The sequence below is a fragment of the Scyliorhinus torazame genome, chromosome 7, assembly GCF_047496885.1.
Source record: "Scyliorhinus torazame isolate Kashiwa2021f chromosome 7, sScyTor2.1, whole genome shotgun sequence".
NCBI classification, from domain to species: domain Eukaryota; kingdom Metazoa; phylum Chordata; class Chondrichthyes; order Carcharhiniformes; family Scyliorhinidae; genus Scyliorhinus; species Scyliorhinus torazame.
In genome coordinates, this window is record NC_092713.1 from 13,227,821 (window position 1) to 13,249,115 (window position 21,295).

A 21,295-nucleotide genomic window follows, 5' to 3' on the forward strand; every position below is an offset into this window, starting at 1 on the left:
AATCTGCCACTCACCATCACGTATCTACCCCCACTGTCCGCTACTATGGTCCTCGCCTCAAACACTACCCGTTTCCCCACTAATATAGCCACCCCTCTATTGTTCGCATCCAAGCCCGAATTAAATACCTGTCCCACCCATCCTTTACGTAATCTGACCTGATCCGCCAGTTTCAGATGCGTCTCCTGTAGCATGACCACATCTGCCTTTAATTTCTTTAGGTGCGCGAGTAATCTTGCCCTCTTAATCGGCCCATTCAGCCCTCTCACATTCCACGTGATCAACCGGGTCGGGGGGCTCTTTACCCCCCCCCCCTCTCCCATGTCGACTAGCCATCCCCTTTATTAGACCAGCTCCTCACCCGGTTGTTAGTGTTCAATTGTCTCCCCTTAACAAACCCCGTTTGATCCTCGTGAACCACCCCCGGGACACAATCCTCCATCCTCGTCGCCATCACCGTGGCCAAAAGCTTGGCATCTACATTCAGGAGGGAAATAGGCCTGTAAGACCCGCACTGCAGCGGGTCTTTGTCCCTTTTCAAGAGCAGCGATATCGTCCCCTCAACATCGTCGGGGGCCACGTCCCCCTTTCCCTGGACTCATTAAAGGTTCTCGTCAGAAGCGGGGCCAGCAGGTCCACGTATTTCCTATAAAACTCCACCGGGAACCCATCCCGTCCCGGGGTCTTCCCTGCCTGCATGCTCCCAATCCCTTTTACCACCTCCTCCACCTCAATCTGTGCTCCCAGTCCTGTCCTCTCCTGCTCCTCAACCTTCGGGAATTACAACTGGTCTAGGAAGTGCATCATTCCCTCCTTCCCTTCCGGGGGATGAGCCTTATACAGCCTCTCATAAAATGCCTTAAACACCCCGTTCACCCTCTCCGCTCCCCGTTCCATCTCACCCTCCTCGTCCCTAACCCCTCCAATCTCCCTCGCCGCCCCCCTCTTCCTCAGTTGTTGGGCCAGTAAACGGCTCGCCTTCTCTCCGTACTCATACTGCACTCCCTGTGCCTTCCTCCATTGTGCCTCCGCCTTGCCCGTGGTCAACAAATCAAATTCCGTGTGCAACCTTCGTCTTTCCCTGTATAGTCCTTCATCCGGAGCCACCGCATACTGCCTATCCACCTTCAAAATTTCTCTCAACAATCTCTCCCTCTCTTTGCTCTCTTATTTCCCCTTATGGGCCCTTATGGAGATCAGTTCCCCTCTGACCACCGCCTTCAGTGCTTCCCAGACCACTCCCACCTGTACCTCTCCATTGTCATTAATCTCCAGATAGCTTTCGATACATCTCCTTACCCTTACACACACACCCTCATCCGCCAACAATCCCATATCTAATCTCCACAGTGGGTGCTGTTCCTTTTCCTCTCCTACTTCCAGATCTACCCAATGTGGGGCATGGTCCGAAATGGCTATAGCCGAGTACTCAGTCCCAGCCACCTTCGGGATCAGCGCCCTTCCCAGGCCAAAGAAGTCTATCCGAGAATACACCTTGTGGACATGGGAGAAGAAGGAAAACTCTTCAATCCTAGGCCTAGTAAATCTCCAGGGATCCACTCCTACCATCTGCTCCATGAAGTCCTTAAGCACCTTGGCCGCTGCCGGCCTCCTCCCGGTCCTAGACCTGGACCGGTCCAGCCCTGGATCCAGCACCGTGTTGAAGTCTCCCCCCATTACCAACTTTCCCGCCTCCAGGTCCGGGATACGCCCCAGCATACGCTTCATGAAGTTGGCATCATCCCAGTTCGGGGCATATACGTTCACCAGAACCACCGCCTCACCTTGCAATCAGCCACTCACCATCACGTATCTACCCCCACTGTCCGCCACTATGGTCCACGCCTCAAACAATACCCGTTTCCCCACTAATATTGCCACCTCTCTATTTTTCGCATCCAAGCCCGAGTGAAATACCTGTCCCACCCATCCTTTTCATAATCCTACCTGATCCGCCAGTTTCAGATGCGCCTCCTGCAGCATGACCACATCTGCCTTAATTTCTTTAGGTGCGCAAGTACCCTTGCCCTTTTAATCGGCCCATTCAGCCCTCTCACGTTCCACGTGATCAACCGGGTTGGGGGGCTCTTTACCCCCCCCCCTCGTCGACTAGCCATCCCCTTTTTTAAACCAGCTCCTCACCCGGTTCCCACGCACCCACTTGTCCCCCCAACGGTGTCCTCCCGTCCCGACCATCCCATCCCGTAGCAGCTCCCCCTTCCCCTTAACAGCAGCAACCCAGTTACCCCCCCCCCGCTAGATCCCCCTCTAGCGTGATTGCTCCCCCCATGTTGCTTCCAGAAGTCAGCAAAATCTGGCTGACCTCGGCTTCCCCTGTTTATCCTCAGCCTCCCATTGTGTAAGGCCCCCTCCTTCCTGCGCCCCCTTTTCCCGCCACAATTACCATAGCGCGGGAACAGAGCCCGTGCTTCCCACTCGGTCCCGCCCCTGATGGTGCAGCTCCCTCTCTCCTTCCCCCTCTCCTTCCCCACCGACGCCCACAGTTCACCATACCACCCCCCATCAAGGGGAAAGAGAAAATTTCCCCCCCCTTCCCCGTCCCATACAATCCCCCCACTACTTTATTACAGAAAACTCTTTCTCTCTCCAGTCTAGTCCAACTTCTCCTCTACAATAAATGTCCACGCCTCTTCTGCCGTCTCGAAGTAGTGGTGTTTACCCTGGTGTGTAACCCACAGTCTCGCTGGCTGCAGCATTCCAAATTTAACTTTCTTTCTATGGAGCACTGCCTTGGCCCGATTGAAACTCGCCCTCCTTCTCGCCACCTCCGCACTCCAATCCTGGTACACGCGGATCACCGCATTCTCCCACCTGCAGCTCCGTGTCTTTTTCGCCCATCTCAGGACCATCTCCCTGTCTTTATAGCGGTGAAACCTCACCACTTTGGCTCGAGGTATTTCTCCCGCCTTTGGTCTTCGCGCGAGGACTCGATAAGCTCCCTCCACTTCCAAGGGGCCCGTCGGGGCCTCTGGTCCCAATAACGAGTGAAGCAATGTGCTCACATATGCCCGACGTCCGCCCCCTCTGCACCTTTGGGAAGACCCAAAACTCTTAAGTTCTTCCTCCTCGAGTTATTCTCCAGGGCTTCCAGCCTCTCTACACACCTTTTACGCAGTGCCTCGTGCGTCTCTGTCTTCACCACCAGGCCCTGTATTTCATCCTCATTCTCAGCAGCCTTCACATCACGAAGCTCCAACTCCTGGGTCTTCTGTGCCTCCTTTAGCCCTTCAATCGCCTGTAGCATCGGGGCCAACACCTCCGTCTTCAGCTCCTCCACACAGCGCCGCAGGAACTCTTGCTGTTCCGGGCCCCACACCGAACGGCCTCCTTCCGCCGCCATCTTGCTTCGTGCTTCCCTTCCTTGCCGCTGCTCCTGAGGATCCTCTGCAATCCAGCCACTACTCTCTTCTTTCTCCATATATATCCGGGGGGATTCCCTTCTATTTCACGCACAATGGTTATAGCCGTCAAAAATTGCCGTTGGGGCTCCTAATAAGAGCCCAAAAGTCCGTTCCAACGGGAGATGCCGAAACGTGCGACTCAGCTGGTCATCACCGCACCCGGAAGTCAATATTTATCTTTTGACCATCATCTCTGAAATATTTTCTGGTCATTATCATTTTGCTGTTTCTGGAAGGTTGCGATGTTCAAATTAAGACCATAAGACATAGGAGCAGAATTAGGCCACTCGGCCCATCGAGTCTGCTCCGCCATTCAATTATGGCTGATATTTTCTCCTCCCCATTCTCCCCATAACACCTGATCCCCTTATTAATCAAGAACCTATCTATCTCTGTCTTAAAGACACTCAGTGATTTGGCCTCCACAGCCTTCTGCGGCAAAGAGTTCCACAGATTCATCACCCTCTGGCTGAAGAAATTCCTCCTCATCTCTCTTTTAAAGGATCGTCCCTTTAATCTTGGGCTGTTTAGCACACTGGGCTAAATCGCTGGCTTTGAAAGCAGACCAAGGCACGCCAGCAGCACGGTTCAATTCCCGTACCAGCCTCCCCGAACAGATGCCGGAATGTGGCGACTAGGGGCTTTTCACAGTAACTTCATTTGAAGCCTACTTGTGACAATAAGTGATTTTCATTCATTTCATTCATCTGAGATGGTGTCCTCTGGTTCTAGTTTTTCCTACAAGTGCAAACATCCTCTCCACGTCCACTCTATCCAGACCTCACAGTATCTTGTACGTTTTAGTAAGATCCCCTCTCATCCTTCTAAACTCCAACGAGCCCAGAGTCCTCAAACGTTCCTCATACGACAAGTTCTTCATTCCAGGGATCATTCTTGTGAACCTCTTCTGGACCCTTTCCAAGGCCAGTACATCCTTCCTTAGATATGGGGCCCAAAACTGCTCACAATACTCCAAATGGAGTCTGACCAGAGCCTTATACAGCCTCAGAAGTACATCCCTGGTCTTTTATTCTAGCCCTCTTGACATGAATTGCTAACATTGCATTTGCCTTCTTAACTGCCGACTGAACTTGCGCATTAACCTTAAGAGAATCGCGAACAAGGACTCCCAAGCCCTTTGTGCTTCTGCTTTCTGAAGCATTTCCCCATTTAGAAAACAGTTTATGCCTAGATTCCTCCTTCCAAAGTGCATAAGCTCACACTTTTCCACATTGTATTTCATTTGCCACTTCATTGCCCACACCCCTAGCTTGTCCAAGTCCTTCTGCAGCCCCCTTGCTTCCTCAATACTAACTGTCCCTCTACAGATCTTTGTATCATCTGCAAACTTAGCAACAGTGCCTTCAGTTCCTTCTTCCAGATTATTAATGTATATTGTAAAAAGTTGTGGTCCCAGCACTGACCCCTGAGGCACACCACTAGTCACCGGCTGCCATCCTGAAAAAGACCCCTTTATCCCCACTCTTTGCCTTCTGCCAGTCAGCCAATCCTCTATCCATGCCAGGATCTTACACTGAACACCATGGGCTCTTAACTTATTTAACAGTCTCCTATGCAGCACCTTGTCAAAGGCCTTCTGGAAATCTAAATAAATCACATCCACTGGTTCTCCTTTGTCTAACTTGCTTGTTACCTCCTCAAAGAACCCTGACAGATTTGTCAGACACGACCTCCCTTTGACAAAGCCGTGCTGACTCAGTCCTATTTTATCATGCACTCCCAAGTGCTTCGCAATCTCATCGTTAATAACAGACTCTAAAATCTTACCAATGAACCAGCCTATGATTTCTCGTCTTCTGCCTCCCTCCCTTCTTAAAGAGTGGTGTTACATTCGCCACCTTCCAGTCCTCAGGGACCCTTCCTGCCTCCAGTGATTCCTGAAAGATCATCACCAATGCCTCCACAATATCCCCAGCTATCTCTTTTAGGACCCTGGGGTGTAGTCCATCCGGTCCAGGTGACTTATCCACCTTCAGACCTTTCAGTTTCCCCAGAGCCTTCTCCTTAGTAATGGTCACTGCACTCATCTCTGCCCCCTGGTTCTCTGGCATCCCACTGGTGTCTTCCACCATGAAGGCTGATGCAAACTAACTATTCAGTTCATCTGCCATTTCTTTGTTTCCTATTATTACTTCTCCAGCCACATTTTCTAGTAGTCCAATGTCTATTTTTGCCTCTCTCTTACCTTTGATATATTGAAAAAGTCTCTTCCTATCTTCCTTTATATTTATATACTAGCTAGCTTGCACTCATACTTCATCTTCTCCCCCCTTATTGCTTTTTTAGTTGTCCTCTGCTCGCTTTTAAAGGCTTCACAATCCTCTGGTTTCCCACTAATCCTCGCCACTTTGTATACTTTTTCTTTAGCCTTTATGCTGTCCTTGACATCCCTCGCCAGCCATGGATGCCTTGTCCTCCCCTTAGCATGTTTCCTCCTTCTTGGGATGAATTTCTGTTGTGCTTCCCTAATAACCCCCAAAAACTCCTGCCATTGCTGTTCCACTGTCTTCCCTGCTAGGCTCCTTCTCCAATCAACTCTGGCCAGCTCCTCCCTCATGTCTTTGTAGTTACCCTTATTTAATTGTAATACCGTTACATCTGATTGCAGCTTCTCCCTCTCAAACTGCAGGGTAAATTCTATCATACCTAAATTGCAACAATAAGTACACTTCAAAACACTCGATTGGCCGTACAGCTCTTTGGCATGTCCTCAGGTTGTGAAGTGTGCTCTAGAATTTCAAATACTTTCTTTCAAAGCATCACATATCTACTGATTATTTAATCTTACATTTCAGAGAAAACAGGCAGTTCAATATGAAAATTTGAGGAATGCATTTGCTGTTTTAACATGGGCCTTGAGTTCTTTCATTGCTCGAATATAGGTTAATTAATTGAGACCGGTGATATAAAAGATAGACTGCGGGCGGGATTCCCCATAGCCCGACGCCAAAATTGTGTTCGGCAATCAGGCGGAAAATGGGCTCTGATGCCGAAATCGGGGCTGGCGCCGGATTGACACCAGTCCGCCATGCTCTGCCCCCACCAAAATGCGATATCGTGCCACGTGGTGTTTTAGCACCAGTGGTGCGTCATCGGTGGGCTTACCCACAGTGCTCTGCCCTCGATGGGCCGGGTTGCCGACGGCGCGGGACACGTGTGGTTCCAGCGTTCGTGAACCCGGCGTCCTGGCTGCGGACTGTGTCCAGCCACACTCGGCCGGGATCCGTGCCGCTGGCCGTGGGGGCGTCTGCTTGGGCTAAGGGGACTGGTGGGTTGGCCCGATGGTGGCCAGGGGGCGGTGGGCGGGGTCGTGGTTTGCGGGTTAGGTTGTGCGCGCGGCCTGCGCCATGTTTTACGGCCAACCGGCGCAGGTCGTCAGCTGCGCGCTTGCGCAGCTCGGAACCCGGCCATTCTCCGGTCGTTTTCGGTGTGGGCGGCAGGGCTTTCAGTCGGCGCCAGTGCAAACCCCTCACCAGTACCGGAATTGGTGAGGGGTCGGCGCTGAATTTCCTGTCGTGCAAGTCGACACATTCTCGGCTGGCGTCAGCACTTAGTCCCCAGAACGGAGAATCGAGCCCTGTGAATTTCCTTGCAATTTCTCCTGCTTCACGATGGTCACTTTCGAACTGTGACACGGAAAACCCAGTTTGTTTGTGTAAATGGAGTTTCAGCTGATGGAGAAGTCCTGACGAAATTGTCAGCGGCGGCCTTAAGTCTCTGTGTTTCGATATTGCATTGCTGATTTCTCATTGCGCATTTCCTCACTGGACATTTCAGTCCAAACAGTCTGCTGCACCGTCCGCACAGCCAAACCATTGTCACCAGAAAGGTGTGTCGAAGTGTGACCTTATAATGTTGAAATTCAAATTAAACACAAACTGGGCTGGCTCCTTGCGGAACGTAGCTCGAATCGAAGATGCTATTTAAGGATGTCCTCCCCGGAAATCCTGAATTTGAATGTCAAATCCAGGCAGGGAATCTGCCTCGTTTTAAAAAGAGAGAAAGTCCACCATGACAAAACTTTGGAAACCTGAAAAGGAAATCGCTAAATGACAGGAGGGGGGGGTGGTGTATTCCTGGACTAATAATGCCGAGAATGAGAGTTGGAATCCCACCTCAGATTACGGGGGTGATTTTGAACACCGTCCGTGTCAGGGCTTAAATTCGAGAGAGAATTGAAAAACGTGATTCTCTCCGGCGAGATTGGGATATAATATCCCCCCCCACCAACCCTCACTGCTGGAGTAGTTTCAGAACCTGGGTGCCTAATTTTAATACATTAGCATGTCATTAGTGAGCACTCACTCCAGAATTGTCCCCCACTCATGGAATGTTTAGCGGGCAGCGGCACAACGTTACGCCAGCTCATTCACACCGTCCCAGCCAGCCAGAAAACAGTGAGGAGAGCACCACCCTCACCACCCTCACCACCCTCACCCCCTCACCACCCACACACCACCCTCACCACCCTCATCACCCTCACCACCCTCACCCCCTCACCACCCACACACCACGCTCACCACCCTCACCACCCTCACCACCCTCACCACCCTCACACCACCCTCACCACCCTCACCACCCTCACCACCCTCACCCCCTCACCACCCTCTCACCACCCTCACCCCCTCACCACCCTCTCACCACCCTCAGCCATTCACCCCCTCACCACCCTCACCCCCTCACCCTCTCACCCCCTCACCACCCTCACCCCCTCACCATCCTCACCACCTTCACCACCCTCACCCCCTCACCCTCCCACCCCCTCACCACCCTCACCACCCTCACCCCCTCACCACCCACACACCACCCTCATCACCCTCACCACCCTCACCCCCTCACCACCCACACACCACGCTCACCACCCTCACCACCCTCACCACCCTCACCACCCTCACACCACCCTCACCACCCTCACCACCCTCACCACCCTCACCCCCTCACCACCCTCTCACCACCCTCACCCCCTCACCACCCTCTCACCACCCTCAGCCATTCACCCCCTTACCACCCTCACCCCCTCACCCTCTCACCCCCTCACCACCCTCACCCCCTCACCATCCTCACCACCTTCACCACCCTCACCCCCTCACCCTCTCACCCTCTCACCACCCTCACCACCCTCACACCACCCTCACCCCCTCACCACCCTCACCCCCTCACACTCTCACCACCCTCACCCCCTCACCCTCTCACCACCCTCACCCCCGCACCCCCTCACCACCCTCACCACCCTCACCACCCATACCCCCTCACCACCCTCACCCCCCTCACCACCCTCACCACCCTCACCACCCTCACCCCCTCACCCCCTCACCATCCTCACCACCCTCACCATCCTCACCACCCTCACCACCCTCACCCCCTCACCCTCTCACCACCCTCACCCCCGCACCCCCTCACCACCCTCACCACCCTCACCACCCTCACCACCCATACCCCCCTCACCACCCTCACCCCCCTCACCACCCTCACCACCCTCACCACCCTCACCCCCTCACCCCCTCACCATCCTCACCACCCTCACCATCCTCACCACCCTCACCACCCTCACCCCCTCACCACCCTCACCCCCTCACCCCCTCACCCCTCACCATCCTCACCACCCTCACCACCCTCACCACCCTCACCCCCTCACCCTCTCACCACCCTCACCCCCTCACCCTCACACCACCCTCTCACCACCCTCACCCCCTCACCCACTCACCACCCTCACCCCCTCACCCCCTCACCACCCCCTCACCCCCTCATCCCCTCACCCCCTCACCACCCTCACCACCCTCACCCCCTCACCCCCTCACCACCCTCACCACCCTCACCCCTCACCCCCTCACCACCCTCACCCCCTCACCCTCTCACCACCCTCACCACCCTCACCACCCTCACCCCCTCACCCCCTCACCACCCTCACCCCCTCACCACCCTCACCACCCTCAGCACCCTCACCCCCTCACCCCCTCACCACCCTCACCCCCTCACCCCCTCACCACCCTCACCACCCTCACCCCCTCACCCCCTCACCACCCTCACCCTCTCACCACCCTCATCACCCTCACCCCCTCACCCCCTCATGACCCTCACCACCCTCACACCACCCTCACCACCCTCACCACCCTCATCAACCTCACCACCCCCTCACCACCCCCTAACCCCCTCATCCCCTCACCCCCTCATCCCCTCACCCCCTCACCCCCTCACCCCCTCATCCCCTCACCCCCTCACCACCCTCACCCCCTCACCCTCTCACCACCCTCACCCCCTCACCCTTTCACTACCCTCACCACCCTCACCCCCTCACCACCCTCACCCCCTCACCCTCTCACCACCCTCACCCTCTAACCACCCTCACCACCCTCACCCCCCTCACCACCCTCCCTCACCACCCTCACCACCCTCATCATCCTCACCACCCTCACCACCCTAACACCACCCTCACCTCCACCACACCACCCTCACACCACCCTCATCCTCTCACCACCCTCACACCACCCTCCCTCACCACCCTCACCACCCTCACCACCCTCACCACTCTCACACCACCCTCACCACCCTCCCACCACCCTCACCACCCTCACCACCCTCGCCATCCTCACCACCCTCCCACCACCCTCACCACCCTCACTACCCTCCCTCACCCTCTCACCACCCTCACCCCAACACCACCCCTTGCCCGATGGTGTGGAGGCTGTAGCAGGCCACCACAAGGTGGGCGACCCTCTCTGCGCTATGCTGGAGGCCCCTTTAGAGTGTGCCAGCATGAAGGCACCGCGCACACTGCCGGCAAGATGGCGGCCTTGCAGGCCAAGGCAATGGTAGTCTGTGCCTTGACACTGCCCCAGTCCTGTGTGAGGTCACCCCAGCCTGACGCCCACCCCCCTGCCACCCACCCCCCTTCCCCCGACCCTGGCAGTGCCCACCCCCAGCCAGCCCGGCCAGTGTCAAGACCGGCAGCCCACGGTCGCGCTTCTCCCTGTCCTCCCTCCTCCCCCTCCCTCATCCGCCATGGCGCCTCTTTCCCAATTTTTAAAAGCAGATGTGAGCCTCGCCATCGGGAATCCCCCCCCCCCCCCCCCCCCGGAGGCTATGAGTTCCAGAGATCCCGGAGAATACCCGGTCAGGCCCGATAATGATATGCTAACGGCATTGACTGTACCTGTGTGAAATCCCAAGTTTCTTTACCCATCAGTCTGGCCTGAATAAAAGTCGAGATGGATTTGCAGGTACAGCATTAGTTATTTTATTTAGCTTGCAAGCTTTCCTCAATTCTCAGGAGCACAAAGCACATCCTGCTTCGTAGACTTCTGGAATCAAGTGAGGCTGTAGAACAAAGGAGTCTGTACTGATACATTCAACTGGCATCAAGTTTCACATACACGATTCCCATAGGTCATCCTATATCCCTCCTGACCTGTTGATATATTCTGATTGGCTCACTTCCAATCCCCTCCTCTGGCCCCTATTACCCAGCATCCTTTTCTCCTCCTTTGGTGGACACACCTCTTCCTGCTTTGCCATGCGGTCTGAAATCCTTTGTCTGTGACCTCACCAGAATTAGACTGGCCTACCTCTACATTACATTAACTAATATCTCTAAAGTAACTATTTTATATCATGTGGTAGTATGTATTGGGGGTCATGTGGGACTGGACGCCCTAATGTCATTGGCTGACAGATCCCGGGTCCTGGTTGGCCGTTGACCTCTAGCTCCGCCCTGAAGGCGGAGTATAAGAAGCCGGAGTCTTCCCCCGCAGGCCAGTTTACTATCGAGCTGCGGGGAACAGACACGCTTAATAAAGCCTCATCGACTTCACTCTATTCGTCTCACGGAGTCTTTGTGCGCTACATATCACATTCGTCATTCCCTCCTATTATCATTCCATGATAACCGAACTATCCAATCCATAGCTACGGTTCCTCATCTAAAAAGATCCGTCGCTGCATTTCCAATTCCTGGCTTAGCCCCCCTTCATCTGCTGCACCCTCATGGATTTTATCAGTTAAGATTTTAGGGGCGTTGATCTGTTCCAGTGCACCCCGCATTCTACCCATCACACATTTAAGGATGGCTAGGCCCACAAAGATGCAGCCGATAGGCACCACTAAATACATGGCCATATTTATCAACCAGTCCTTCCAACCTCCAAATCCCCAGTTACCCCAAGAGCCAGGATCCTGCATTCCATCCAGGTGATCCCGTATGCGATCCATAAATTTAGTGATGTTAGCGGTCAAGTCCTGAACTCCCATGATACACTTGCCCTGCACTATGGCGCATACCCCACCCTCACGGGCCAGAAGATATCAAGAGCATACCGGTTCTGCATTGCAAACAACCGTAGCTGAGACAATTCCTTGGTTATTGCCCCGAGGGCTCCCAAGGTTTCATTTCCCAAGATGGTAAGGCCACAAATAAAATAATTCCTATTGCTGACAGCCAAGGAACCCCCCACACCTCCCAGTGTCAAGACGCTCAGAATCCCCCATCCGGCTGAGTGGCCCCGGTTGGGTGCGAGAACCTGAGGTTTTTTCCAGTTCTCGCAAAATTTAGCCGAGACTGCCCGGCGTGCTAACTGATTATGCAGCTTCCACGCCGAAGGGCAGGGGACTGTGGTAGGGACTAGAGTCCCAATAGCAATTTGGCGGGGAAATGGGGGTGACAAAACATTGGTCGCTGTGCCATTAAATAAAAAGTAGTATCCTTGTTCCGTGTGCAGGCTAGCATCACAATCAGTATATCGGTTGCGTAAGGATCCCCCAGTAGCCCAGTTTATCCAGCTTCAAAACGCCCATTCGGGCCGCCTAGCAATGCGGAAAGCCCTAGTCCCAACAGTGATATGAGAGACATTCGCCCAGCCACAAAGGAGCTGGAGGCCGGCGTTCAATGGAAAGCAAGTGGTGTTGTTACAAACGCATTGGCCAGACGCCTGGGTGATATGGCACCTCCTGTCCGTACAGGTGGGGAACAGACATGTTATATTCGTTTCCACCTCTACCAGCAAACAGCCGTATCCTTCACTGCTGAAACAATTCTCGTACGACCGGGAATCCCTATTGGGAGTGAAGTGGCTAGGTATATACGCCCTCCACCGTTGCAGCCTATCATACTGTGAATGGGAATTATCCCGAGGAAGGGGAAGGCAAATAGCCGGTGGTGCTGAACCCGGATCGTAAGGAAGAGTGACTTGCTTGGGCAGTGGCTCGGAATGCTGACAATGAACCACCGTTTGGGGAGTGCCCCAAAGCGGTGAAACATAAAATAACCTAGACACTGCTGCGGGGTTCGGGTAGCAGACAACCCATCCGTGGCCATACAAGCGGTGGTAAATCTGGTAGAAGAGATTCATACTACCCAGGTTTTCCTCAGTTTGGCCTTTAACTAACTTAAGTGTATCTCCCGGTAACCTACGTTCTAGCTGTACTTCCCTTCTCACACGCCCCGTCCTCTCTCTAGTCCCTCTCTCTTTCTCATAGCCTCTTCCTACGCTCTCCTGACGGCCTGATGTTACCTTTATTGCACCAATCTTAACACATCCAAAATCAAATTTACATGTACTCCAAAAACAAGGCAATGTCCATATAATGTTCCCTTCCCGTCGCCGGGACCGGTGCAATTGCTTCATGAGTCCTGCATTCTCCTTAACTTTGACAACCTTCCATGAGTCGATACCATGTCCTCGTATATGGGGGCAGCGAAGAACATCATCTTTGCATCGGTGATGTATCCTTGTAGATTGGCTGGGGTTACAAATGTAGTTAATATTCCCCTTTTCCATGTCCGTCGCCAATAACACTCCAAGCGAAGTGAGGCCAAATATCACACAGACGGTGCGTAGCCACCCCATCATGCTCCACACCTGTAAAATAGCACTGGAGAAGGGAGGCAGGTTAGTATCCAACCTTTTACAGTAGTGGAGATGGACTCAATTTACAGTGATGAAGGTGGACCCAAGCACTTCGCCCCTCCACTTTAACTGCTGTGGGGGTGGTAAGGAGAACTTGGAAGGGCCCGTCCCATCGCGGCTCCGACCCCTTCCTAGTCCAATTTTTGACCATGACATAACTGCCGGGCTGGACTGAAAGTGAGCTAGGTACTGGGGGCGATGGCTGGTGAGCCGCGCGGACCTGGCCACGGAGCTCCTTGAGCACCTGCGTGAGGGCTAGAACATAGGTGGTCATCTCTTCAGTCATATGGTGAAACTGAACCAGTCTAGGAACCTGCAGGCTCCAGGGAGTTCTAAGAGGCCTGCCATAAAGAATCTCGGAAGGAGAGAGCCGGGCTGGTCCCGCAGGTGTAACCCGCAGCTGAAAGAGGGCAACGGGGAGCAACTTAAGCCATGTCAGTCCCGTGTCTGCTCTTAATTTAGCCAATTTAGTTTTGAGGGTCTGATTGTGTCTCTCAACCAACCCGGCCGCCTGCGGTCTGTAAGCACAGTGTAACCTCTGGCGTATGCCCAACTGGGAGCAAAACTCCTTGTTAATTTGTCCAATAAAATGAGGCCCATTATCAGAACTTAACTGAGCTGGTATACCGTACCGGGGAATGATTTCCCGCATCAAGACTTTAACCACAGTAGCAGCTTTATTATCGATAGTGGGACGCCTCAACCCATCTGCTGAACACATCAGCAATGACCAAAACATATTTATAACATTGATATCTTTCCAACTCAATGTAATCCATTTGGAGTGTCTCAAAGGGACCACTGGGCAACGGGGTTTGCCCCATCCCACAAGGGATACCTTTTCCGGTGTTATATTGCTGACAAATCAAACACCGATTACTGATACTCTGGGCCAACCCCTGCATTTTAGGGTGCCACCAAGTGTCCAGCAACAAATCACTAGTCCCTCGAGCCCCACAATGAGTTGCAAAGTGTACACATTCGATGACCCATAAAGCCAGTACATCAGACATACAAGTCTGATGTGCTGGCGTGGTCCATAAAGAGGAAACAGAATCATATGTACAACCTAACCGTTTCCACATTTGTTTATCACTCTCAGGAGCGTCCTCCTGTAACCTTATGACGTCTTGGATGGTTGGCATTGACTTGTCAGAAGCAGACATATTTATAGTAGATCATTTAGTCTGACTTAACATTTTAGGCACCATCACTTGCTGAATTTGCGCGGCTGTCCGCGCTGCACAATCTGCTCGTTCATTACCAACGTCAACTGGGGTCTTACCATTTGTGTGGGCAGCGCATTTAATAACTGAAATCTGCGCGGGCATAAGGAGGGCCTGCAGTAGGTCATTAACCAAACCCCGGTGGGATATTTCCGTGCCTGCCGAGGTAAGGAATCCCCTATTCTTCCAGAGTTGTCCGAAGTCATGAACTACCCCGAAAGCATATCGGGAGTCAGTGTAAATATTTACCCGACGATCTACCCCAAGTATACATGCACGGGTGAGGGCAAAAAGTTTGGCTTGTTGAGCTGAATAAGGGGTCTGGAAAGCTGCCGCTTCTAGAATCAGACCATCCTGTTCTACGATTGCATAACCGGACAATCTCCGGCCAGTGGGGCTTACTAATGCACTGCCATCAACATACATAATCATGTCAGGTTGTTCTAACGGAATATCATTCAGATCGTCCCTTATTGTGGTAGTTTCCTGAATCAAGGCTAAACAGTCGTGACCAGGTGCGTCCTCATGGACAGGGGGACCGCTAAGAAAACAGGCTGGATTGATAGTGGTACAATATTTAAATGTCAGACGTGGATTGTTCAAAAGGTATATCTCATACCTATTCTGACGAGCTGCGGTAAGATGCTGAGTCTGCAGTTGCCCCAATAGTGCGATTACCGAGTGGGAGCTATACACCGTAATATCCTGTTGGAGAGTGATATTGGCAGCAGCCTGCAAACTATTGTATATCGCTGCCAAGATCTGGGTGCAAACAGGGTGGCCCAACGCCACTGGGTCGAGTTTGGAAGAGTAATATGCTACGGGCCGGTGCTTGTCCCCATGTTGCTGGGTGAGTACCGCTGTTGAACATCCTTCCAGAACAGTACAGTATATCTGGAATGGTCGGTCGTACAAGGGCCTCCCGAGGGCCGGTGCTTGTAACAAGGCCTGCTTCAGGCAACGGAAGGCCTCGAGTGCCTCGGTGGTGAGAGTAAAGTTCTCCCCTTCACTAGTGTAAGGCGTCAGCAGCTTTGTATAGACAGCGATGTTTGGTATCCACTGCCGACAATAATTCACCATACCCAGCCAATGACGAACCTCCTTGGCTATTGTAGGGGCGGGGAATTGGCATATTAGTTCAATCCTACTGGGTTCGAGACTTCTTTCTGTGGCTGTAAGTAAAACTCCTAAGAACTTAACCTTTCTCTGAGCCACCAAGACCTTTGCTTGTGAGACAACATAACCCAACGAGGATAGGTGGTTCAATAATTGGATCACATCATCCCTATTACTGGGCTCGTCAGGACTTGCCACCAATATGTCATCTACATACTGCACCAGAGTGGAACCATGCTCCAATGTCAAGACCTGGAGTTGGGTCTGCAGACATCTGGAGAAGAGTGTAGGTGAGTTGACGAACCCCTGTGGCAGTCGGGTCCAGGTATACTGCTGTCCTTTGTAAGTGAAGGCAAACAAATATTGGCTTTCAGTTGCAAGTGGGAGGGCAAAGAAGGCGTGCTGAAGGTCAATTATGGCGAAGACCCGGGCTTGAGCTGGAATTTGAGCCAGTATGTGGGCAGGGTTAGGAACGAGAGCATGTAACGGCTGTACAATGGCATTGATTGAACGTAAATCCTGTACTAATCGGTACTGGTCTGGTTTGGCTGGTTTAGGCACAGCAAGTATGAGGGTGTTACATTCTGATTGACAAGGGACCAAAATACCCTGTTGCAACAGCTCTTGAATTAATTTGTCTATAGACGGAGCAGCTTGGGATTTCAGGGGGTATTGCCGAATGGAAGGTAGCTTTACATGATCCTTAATCGTTACCTTAATAGGTGTAACATTTATCTTTCCCACTTGTGATGGGTATTCCGCCCAGACCTGTGGATTGACATATTCCAAAACATCATGTCCCCAGTGATGCTGCAGTCGAGTGTTAATTGTTTCAGGGACCTCAAAATATTTTATGGCAGTGCCGTCTGGCGTGACTTGAAGTGCGTACTCTGTTGGATCTGAATGATCCACTGCCCTCCTTACCATAGGCCCCAGATCCCTGGCATGGTACTGGTCGTGAACCTGACGTGTAATATGAGGGCTTACCGAAGCTGACTGTGGCCATAAATGTGGTGGTATTGTAACAAAATCGGCTGTACCTTCTTTTCCCGTGACTGTGGCTGTAACCTTGACTGGCCATTCGGTCCCAATTAATGGCCGGTATTTGTCCTCCATCTCCCTGTTTTGTCCAGTTCTGTCATAGGCCAGGGTAACGTGATGCAGTGAATGTTCAATGTCTAACGTCCACCACTGGGGGGGTGTGATAGAAATATAGCACTGTTGTCTCATCCTCCATGATTTAACCGTTACCCCCTCGTCTCCGCACTCTAGCTGTAGCTGGAAGATACACAGTAAATCTCGAGCCAACAAGTTACAGTCCAATCCAGTAGTCACTACAAACTGATGATCTGCAGGCTTATTCTCGTAAGTGACTGTCACAGGTTCAGAAATAGGATACTCACACACCTGTCCTTGGAACCCCGACAATTGCTGCGTGTGGTCGAATAGTGGTAGTCGAAGTTCTGATTGCACAGAAGACATGGCTGCTCCAATGTCGATTACAAATGAGTGATGTTGACCTCCTATCTGCAGAGAGATAATAGGTTCCCTGTCCGATTGGAGAGTCCTTATGACTAAATTAGCTAGTCAATCCTGTGTTGGGAAAGGGTTTGCCTGGGAGAAGTCAGTGTATCTCGTCTGTCCTCCCCTTGGTGGGTACCCCCTCCTTTGGGTCGGATAATCTCCTTCTACTGCCTGTTTTTTAAAGGGACATTCCTGTTGCCAGTGATCTGCACGGCCGCAATTAAAACATGCATTGCTCCCTCTATATCTGCCCCGTCCTCTTCTCCCAGTAGACCAATGGCCCCTCAGAGGGGGCGGCGGTTGTAAAGCTGTTGATGCATACGGTGGGCCATAAAAAGGAGCTGAGGGTCCCTTTGGGTGGGTTTGGTATCCTCCCCCTCGCTGATCCACCCACCCAAAGTCACAATATTGGGGCTCCTGCTGGTAAACTACCATTTCTGCCGCTTGTTGGGGTCGCAGATCATCCTTTTTCATTACATACTCAGTCTTAACCTTTGTAACTGAGCCTCCTTCCTGGCCTACACCCTCCTTCCAATAAAATCTGACTGCCCTTGCCATCTGGGAAGGGTCGTTCTCTGTCCAATTCATGTTATTACATTTCACAGCAGTAGCCACAGAAGGTAGTAGGCAATGCATTAACATAGCACAATATTGAGGGGAATTCTGACCATTTTGCTAGCATAATTCAAGTGATTAAGATAATTGCGGTACTTTGCTGGGGTTAAAACCTGCTGGACTAGGGCCCAGAGGTCCCTAGAATCAGCTTGATAAATTGAGATGGTAGTTCTCAAGGAATCCACGAAAGCAGCAGGAGATTTTTTTCTATCTGGGATTGTAGCCATAATAGCCATCATCTCACTGGGTGTCCATGGGAAGTAAATGTCTATCGTGGGTTGGGCCCCTGCAGTCACTGCATCCGGGTTTGGTATCTTCCTAATCGGCAACTGTCTCCGAATCTCACCAGGGGGCACTCTAGCTATTTCCTCTGGTTCTTCCAAGACTTCGACGTCTCTCCCTGTCACTAGAGAGAGTTCTTTCTGTTCAAAATCATCTGTTTCAGCTCCCTTTGTTCTCGAACCTTGCGGTTTCTCCTTGGTTTGGAGGGATTTAGGTGGTATGCTTAATTGTTTCTGGTTAGGATCAAGCCCTTCTCTCGCTGTCCGAGATCTGGTCCTAGAGCTAACTGGGCTTGCGGAACAGAGCTCCTCTTTCTCTACTGATCGTGAAGATGGTAAATCAGGACCCGCACTATCACCCAAAAGGGCTTGAGTTACTGGCATGATTGGAATCTGGGGAGCAGTGACTGGATATAAATTATTATACTCTGGTGGTTCTGGAATTAGTGCAGACAATGCTACAGGTGCAGTCGGAACTTTTAGTGACATTTCTAAATTATTGAATTTATCATTTTCTGTCAATTCAAGGCCAGCCATTGAACTACGTAGCTCATCTTTTGTTTGACCTGTGCCTGTCCTGTCTCTACTTGCGCGTTTTTTGAATGCACATTCCTTTTTCAAGACCTGTAATGTTTTTTGGTTACCCTGTTCACTAATTGGAATTCCCATTTAAAGGGCATTGTCCTGCCAACTAGATAACATGATCTTATCTCTTTCCTCTTGACAATATTGCCTCCATAATCCAATTAATTCTTTTGCTTTCATACTTTGACTCTTTTTCCAGAGGTGTCCCTGGATTTTCTTACTAATCTCTAGGTCTTTGGTGCCCCCTAGTGGCCATTCATCCCCCATTTTACTTCTTAACAGTGCTGACATTTTCCTAAAATCCTTTGCTTTATCCGGATACATATCGCATAATATTTGCAGTGGCATGCCTGGATCATTTGTGCTATCCAAGGAATTCCCCATAATCTCAACTAGTCCTCAGAACTGCGTTTTTCGCCACTACAGTTCAAGGGTACAATTTTAGCTTAATCAACTATAGATTTAAAACACTCACACATGGAATTGAATCATCTTCAGATTTAAAAACACTTATACTGGACTGAACCTTCACTACTGAAGTCCCATCAGCCCTTAAACACTTATACTGGACTGAACCTTCACTACTGAAGTCTCATCAGCCATAAAAACACTTATACTGGACTGAACCTTCACTACTGAAGTCTCATCAGCCATAAAAACACTTATACTTGGAATTGAATCATCATTTTAGATGTCCCATCAACCCAAAACCTAACCCAAGTCGAATCAACAATATGAAATCCCATCAATTAAATATCTAATCCCCAGACTGACCTTTGATTTCGTCGAGACGATCTTTCCGTACCAACCGCGAGTGACCAGACTAATCAGACGATAAGAAGAGGGGAAAAATCAATGCGTGGTCATTTTCCAGCTTTTCATTGTGGGCCCTTTTTCCCCATCCTCCTGTTCATAATCAGTCTAATTCTGATTTCGCAGTTGGTCAGAACCGTCTTGAGAAATCCCGGGTTTTCGGCACCAATTGTGAAATCCCAAGTTTCTTTACCTGTCAGTCTGGCCTCAATAAAAGTCGAGATGGATTTGCAGGTACAGCATTAGTTATTTTATTTAGCTTGCAAGCTTTCCTCAATTCTCAGGAGCACAAAGCACATCCTGCTTCGTAGACTTCTGGAATCAAGTGAGGCTGTAGAACAAAGGAGTCTGTACTGATACATTCAACTGGCATCAAGTTTCACATACACGATTCCCATAGGTCATCCTATATCCCTCCTGACCTGTTGATATATTCTGATTGGCTCACTTCCAATCCCCTCCTCTGGCCCCTATTACCCAGCATCCTTTTCTCCTCCTTTGGTGGACACACCTCTTCCTGCTTTGCCATGCGGTCTGAAATCCTTTGTCTGTGACCTCACCAGAATTAGACTGGCCTACCTCTACATTACATTAACTAATATCTCTAAAGTAACTATTTTATATCATGTGGTAGTATGTATTGGGGGTCATGTGGGACTGGACGCCCTAATGTCATTGGCTGACAGATCCCGGGTCCTGGTTGGCCGTTGACCTCTAGCTCCGCCCTGAAGGCGGACTATAAGAAGCCGGAGTCTTCTCCCGCAGGCCAGTTTACTATCGAGCTGCGGGGAACAGACACGCTTAATAAAGCCTCATTGACTTCACTCTATTCGTCTCACGGAGTCTTTGTGCGCTACATATCACATTCGTCATTCCCTCCTATTATCATTCCATGATAACCGAACTATCCAATCCATAGCTACGGTTCCTCATCTAAAAAGATCCGTCGCTGCATTTCCAATTCCTGGCTTAGCCCCCCTTCATCTGCTGCACCCTCATGGATTTTAACAGTTAAGATTTTAGGGGCGTTGATCTGTTCCAGTGCACCCCGCATTCTACCCATCACACATTTAAGGATGGCTAGGCCCACAAAGATGCAGCCGATAGGCACCACTAAATACATGGCCATATTTATCAACCAGTCCTTCCAACCTCCAAATCCCCAGTTACCCCAAGAGCCAGGATCCTGCATTCCATCCAGGTGATCCCGTATGTGATCCATAAATTTAGTGATGTTAGCGGTCAAGTCCTGAACTCCCATGATACACTTGCCCTGCACTATGGCGCATACCCCACCCTCACGGGCCAGAAGATAGTCAAGAGCATACCGGTTCTGCATTGCAAACAACCGTAGCTGAGACAATTCCTTGGTTATTGCCCCGAGGGCTCCCAAGGTTTCATTTCCCAAGATGGTAAGGCCACAAATAAAATAATTCCTATTGCTGACAGCCAAGGAACCCCCCACACCTCCCAGTGTCAAGACGCTCAGAATCCCCCATCCGGCTGAGTGGCCCCGGTTGGGTGCGAGAACCTGAGGTTTTTTCCAGTTCTCGCAAAATTTAGCCGAGACTGCCCGGCGTGCTAACTGATTATGCAGCTTCCACGCCGAAGGGCAGGGGACTGTGGTAGGGACTAGAGTCCCAATAGCAATTTGGCGGGGAAATGGGGGTGACAAAACATTGGTCGCTGTGCCATTAAATAAAAAGTAGTATCCTTGTTCCGTGTGCAGGCTAGCATCACAATCAGTATATCGGTTGCGTAAGGATCCCCCAGTAGCCCAGTTTATCCAGCTT

General features: G+C 51.3%; 1 protein-coding gene across 1 annotated transcript in view; it reads left to right on the forward strand.

Annotated features, from left to right (window-relative positions):
• The window catches only part of LOC140426043 (di-N-acetylchitobiase-like), a 62,188-nt gene that overhangs the window by 39,704 nt on the left and 1,189 nt on the right, over positions 1–21,295 (forward strand). The window lies entirely within an intron of this gene.